Source organism: Bos javanicus, chromosome 1 (genome assembly GCF_032452875.1).
Source record: "Bos javanicus breed banteng chromosome 1, ARS-OSU_banteng_1.0, whole genome shotgun sequence".
Lineage (NCBI taxonomy): Eukaryota > Metazoa > Chordata > Mammalia > Artiodactyla > Bovidae > Bos > Bos javanicus.
In genome coordinates, this window is record NC_083868.1 from 1,551,199 (window position 1) to 1,556,888 (window position 5,690).

General features: G+C 44.6%; 1 long non-coding RNA gene across 1 annotated transcript; it reads left to right on the forward strand.

Annotated features, from left to right (window-relative positions):
- Positions 1 to 578: 578 nt before the first annotated feature.
- LOC133239240 (uncharacterized) lies at positions 579 to 3,480 on the forward strand. The gene is made up of 3 exons (XR_009733814.1): positions 579 to 1,327; positions 1,933 to 2,069; positions 2,711 to 3,480. It is a non-coding gene; the product is annotated as an uncharacterized LOC133239240 (long non-coding RNA).
- Positions 3,481 to 5,690: the final 2,210 nt, after the last annotated feature.

Below are 5,690 nucleotides of genomic sequence, written 5' to 3' on the forward strand. Positions count from 1 at the left end.
GACGCCCACATGCCTGCCTCTTGAATTCACAGCCTCTGAGTGATGTGACTCTGCCTGGTCCTTGCAGCTGCTCCTTGATCAGGCCCTCCCGTCAGCAAGCAGTTCCTCAGCAGTGAAGCCTGCCTCAAATGGCAGATACAAATAGTGCAATAAAAATCCTACCTATTTTCAATGCAGGTTCACCAATTGTAACAAATGTACCACTGAATACAGAATGTCCAATAATTACTTCATATGCATTTTTGTATGTCTATTAGGTGTTATAAAAGATATATTCAATAGAAGGCTTATCCTTTTTCCTGGGGCATGAAGAAGGAATTTGCCCTAGAATCGGTAACATAGCTAGTAAGTAGCAATGTCCAGCTACACGGCATGAGCTGCCTCAGATTTTCTCACTTTCAGTCTTAAGTCTTTACCACCAACGTCTCCCCCACTCCACTTCCTAATACCCGTTTCAGTCTCTCCATCTCTCAATACAGTCATTCAATAGTATTTATCCAGTAGCCACTGTATTACTGGCACTGTTCTGTCATGGGGCAAAACAGCCAAAGTGGGCACACAGGACCCTCTGCCCACATAGAGCTTACACAGGAAATAAGTAAGCAAAGAAACAAACAACAAAATTACATCTCATGATAACTGCAAAGAAGGAAATAAACAGCATACTTGGATGGAGAATAACTGATTTCCCCCCACATAATCTTAGAGCCATAGCCCAAACCCAGAGGCCACCAAACTCCTGATATGCTTAAAAGAGATGCCCACGCCACCCTGGGGCCCCTGGTCCAACCACCCACCCAGCTGTGTGGAGTGGGACAGAAAAGAATGGCAGACCTGCCGGGAGGAAGAGCTGAACGGAGAAGGAAGTGCTGCAGGGGAACAGGAAGTGCTGAGGGGAGAGCAGGAAGTGCCTCACAGGAAACAAAGCGCAAGAAACAGGAGATAACAGAAGGACACATTTCACGGACCAGCAAGGCAGAAGATTGTCTTCAGCTGGTAAAAAGATGGAAATTCAAATCTCCTGAGTCTTAACCAAACCCACCGGGAAGACGCTGCTAAAAGGCAGGCAGAAGACATTACTCACAGGCCTTCCTTGTCTATGAGCCCAAGGCAGAATGGTGGTGATGGGGTCTTAAAACTTCCTTCTATGGAGGAGGAAAGGGAGGAGGAAATATGAATATTGAAGAATAAGAGGAAGAATTTCAGACACCCTTGCTAATCTTTGACAGCTTGGAGAGAATGGAAACCTCAAATAGAACATAGTAACCCACCAATTTCACCTTAGCCTGGGATAGCACTAACCAAGACTGGAAGAAACTACAGTCAGGTAGTTTTGCCAGTGTTCAGAGAAGCTTGCAGGAGGGTGGGGTCTCAGAAATATTTGCTAGAGGAGAACGGGAACGGAAGGCAAATACATCAAGGCCACGCATTTACTCACATTACAACCCAGAGGCTCAAAGAAAGGGTTCTTTATTTTCTCTATCACTTCATCTGATATTCCTCATGAGCCCACACCCTGTTCAATGAAGACTGGCCAATTAACAATAGTTCGGACTTTTCCAATTTAAACGGTCTCCTTTCAATGTAAACATTCAGTCAGTTTATTCAAAGTTCAATTCCCTATAAGGCTGGTCTTAACAGTCTCTTTAGGACAGCTCATATTCCCTCCCCTGCTGCTCTTCTACTTTCCTATATGGCAGCTAAGTATTTGGAGGAAAGATAGGAATTACATGACTCCAAAGAGACCTGGCATCTCTGAGCCTCCCTACTGGAAAGCTCCCTGAGCCAGATATTATGCCTGGCTCTGCCTGTCCCTCCAAGGGCACCCAGGCATTTCTGAGGGCCCATTCCACATTGTAGCTGAAGACAACTGTTTTCAGCTGGTCAGTCCCTGGTTCTCCCTCTGACCCACTGAGTTGATGTCTTCCCCAGCCTGGCACAGGGGCAGCTTGTGAAACAATCTCAGAAGAGTAACACAAATACATAAGTGGATGAGAATCGTCCCGCCCAGAGTCTGCTTGGCCTCACGGCTCTACTCATCCCAGCTTTCTCAATTCTCAGACTCTCAGGTAAGGGGCCTCGACAGCTCATTGAGAGTGAAATACAGTTTATTTCACTCATTTACCCAATAGTCCCCACTAACTCTGGGGTTGTGACTGTGAGAAGGGGTATTTGGACTGGGGTTTGGTCTCTTACCTCCCCTGCTGCAGTCAGCCCTCCACCAGGCTTCCATGCCATTTGGAAGCAGCCAAGAGCAGAGTTTCTCCCAAAGGGCTGAGCCTCCCTTTAATATACACAGGGAAACATGCCACTAGTCTTGAGGTCTTGGGCTTCCCATGCCTGTCTGGATGTTTCTGGTAGCCCCATGGTATAAAAGTGTGTGAGCGAGATCCCTGATACCTAACCCAGCCTTCTACCTTCTCAGTTCTTTTGTAGGGTGGGCTCAGGCTCTTCATTCCATGTCTCAGATCTTTCTCCAACCCTGCAACAGGGAGCCTCCAAGTCTAGCTGTCCCTGGACAAAGTCCACCTCTTCAGTAACTGTGGAAATTTTTCAGGATATGCATCCTCCAGTGTGGGTTCTTGATACATTTAGGAAGTTTGAAAGTCCTCTCTCTCTCTACCAAGTCTGGTTTTCAAGACTGTTGTCTTGCTGTAAAACCCTACTTGGATGTCAGAAACTGGTTTCTCTTTGCCTCTTGACATAACAGGTCTGATTCTTTCCCAACCTCCCCTGAGGGAGAACGAATGGCTTAATTCTGGATGAAGAACTTGGAGAAGGCCCTGCCCTTGAAAATGCAAGGAACATTAGCAGTTTGCAAAAACAAAATACAAACAAACAAAAACCAAGGGAAAAAAAATCTATCTCTGTCTCATAAACCTGTTACTGCGACTCAGTGCTTGGGCTCAGTCTGATTTGCTCCTATTCTCAAAAGAATAACACAAATACTTCAGTGGATGAGATTCGTCCCCCCAGAGTCTCTTCTGCCTCACACCTCTATTCATCCCAGCCATCTCAATTCTCAGACTCTCAGGTAAGGGACCACAACAGTCACGTGACCCTGCAACATGAGAACAGGCATTTCTGATTCAGCAGGAACTGGATGGACAAGCTGATGCCTTTTCAATGTCAGAAAGATGGACAGATGGGGCTGGACTTCATAGTTTTACATCTTAAGGCTGATCTCTTTTGCCTAGTGCTGGAAAGGTCTCTAGACTAGTTGGCACAACTCACAGAGACATCTGTATGAATTCCTTGATGCCCTCTGCATCCAAATGCATGCACAGAGATCGTTTCATTCACCAACTTCTCCAGCACCCAGTTTAAGCAGACATTTTTATTTTTGATGATGGCCTGCAATTCCTCTGGCAACTTAATTTTCAAAAAGCATCACATCAACATATCTTTTCATCCTCTCAGAGTCCAGTGGAGTGGGTACAAGAGCACAGCCATCACCTTTGACAGATGCTTGAGCTTCTGGGACACAGAGGTTGTTTGAGATGCTCAAGGTGATAAATAAAATAAAACCCCCTGACGGTTGAGTCACGTCCTTCCCATTGGGTCCCAAAGAGAAGGGAGGTGGTGCATAAATCTTCATAAAGAGGTGCAGAACTGAGTGATGCTATGAAACAGTGTAGAGGGTGCTGGGTGCTCTAGATTCATGCTGACTTAGAAACATGAATCCAATGTAATATTATTTCACCATAAAAATGAAGTACTGATTCATGATACATTGTGGATGAACCTTGAAAACATTATGCTAAATCAAAGAAGCCAGGCACAAAAGGACAAATGTTGTATGATTCCATTTAAATGAGATATCTAGCAGGGGCAAGTCAACAGAGACAGAAAATAATGTTTGCCAGTTGCTAGGAGAGGAGGGGAGACAGAACTCAACTGATAATGGCTATGGAATTTCTTTTTGGAGTGATGAAAATATTCTAAACTTAGATTGTTGTGGTAGTTACATAACTCTGTAAGTATACTAAAACCATGGAATGTATGCACTTTAAATGGGTGAATTTGTGATACGTAAATGATATTACAATAAATTTGTTGTTTTAAAAAGGGAAAGAAAAGAAACAGGAATACTGATTTTTACCCTGGACCAGCCACTGAGTGACTGCATGGCTTTACAGATGTCCCTGAACCTCACCCACTCTTTGCACACCTGTGAAGAGGAATAATAATGTCCTTGGCAAAGTCCATGAACAAGTCCCAGGAAATGCAAATAGGATCTGGATAATAAAATAAAGTCTTAATCTTTTTCCTCCCCCCATACAAAAGTCTAGTGTCACTTGCTCATAAGGTAAATGCCTGGAGCCTGACCCTTCAGACCAGAGTTCCTGGTTTCAAAAGGCTGCCCCCAATGCTTCAATATGGTGGGCTGTGTGCAGAAGCACAGCCCATGACACCTCAACTCAAGATGGCGGCTGAGGGCCGTGTGCAGAGATGCTGTGTCTGACACTGTGATGAGCTGGGAGCAGCATGCCTGCGCCTGACGTCTGAGAACCTCACTCCCTCCCCACTGACTGGAAGCCTATAAACAACCCTGCCCACAACCAGTGGGGAGAGATTCTCTAGAGCATGAGTACCCACGTCTCCATTTCTAATCAAAAAATGAAGCTTTTCTTTGCTTCTGAACTGAACTGGGTCTTGATCCATTGGTTTATCTATTGGCTTGAATGACACTAGACAAGAGGACCCTTGCTGAAGACTGATTTGAAAGGATTGGTAGCAATAGTAATAATAATAATAATAATATCTGATCCATTCACCTCGTAGGATGGTTCAAAGAATCAAAAATAAGCTGTATCGATGCATGTGATTCTCTGGGTGTGTCTTTGTGGAAGGATATTTTATGACCCAACAAGCCTTTGGAGATGGTGCTATGATGATGCAATACCAACAACTAGAATGTGTTGTTCTTCCACACTCTTGCTTTTTTCTAATCTCATTTTGAGTATTGACCCCAGCATCTCTGTTCCCTTATATTTAGGAGAGAAAGGAGGGAAAACTTGTGTGCAATCAGGAATATGTAGATTAGTCCTTTTATTCTTGCTTATAGGTGACTGGGGGTTTCCCTGGTAGCTCTGTGGTGAAGGATCCACCTGCAGTGCAGGAGATGCAGGTTTGATCACTGGGTTGGGAAGATCCCCTGGAGGAGGTCATGGCAACCACTCCAGTATTCTTGCCTGGAGAATTCCATGGTTATAGGAGCCTGGTGGGCTACAGTCCATAACATGGCAAAGTATCAGACACAACTGAAGCAAGTTGGCAGACACACACACAAAGTTGACTGACCAGAGGAATATGGCAAAGGATAGGGCCTCTTAGCATTCGCAGTCTGTACATTAGAAGAACACTTTATAAAGCCCTTTTACATCTTTTTCCCTTTGAGTCTTCACAGCAACCATGTAGGTAGGTAAGCAGGGTAAATCGTATCACCTGGGTTCAGAGCTTGATGAATGGAGCTGACAAGTGATGTGACTGTGACCACATGGCACTGAACCGAATTCTCCTACGTGCCCCCCCAAATAGCTCCCCCCGCTCTGCTACTACATTTAGGGCTGAAACCTTTAGCACTTGAAATAAAAGATTTGAGCAACTTGAGAAAAGGCTTTTTTTCCCTCTGAAAGTCAGCAATAGTTGCTATTGATATTTCTTGAAAGTCTAATAATTACAGAGTG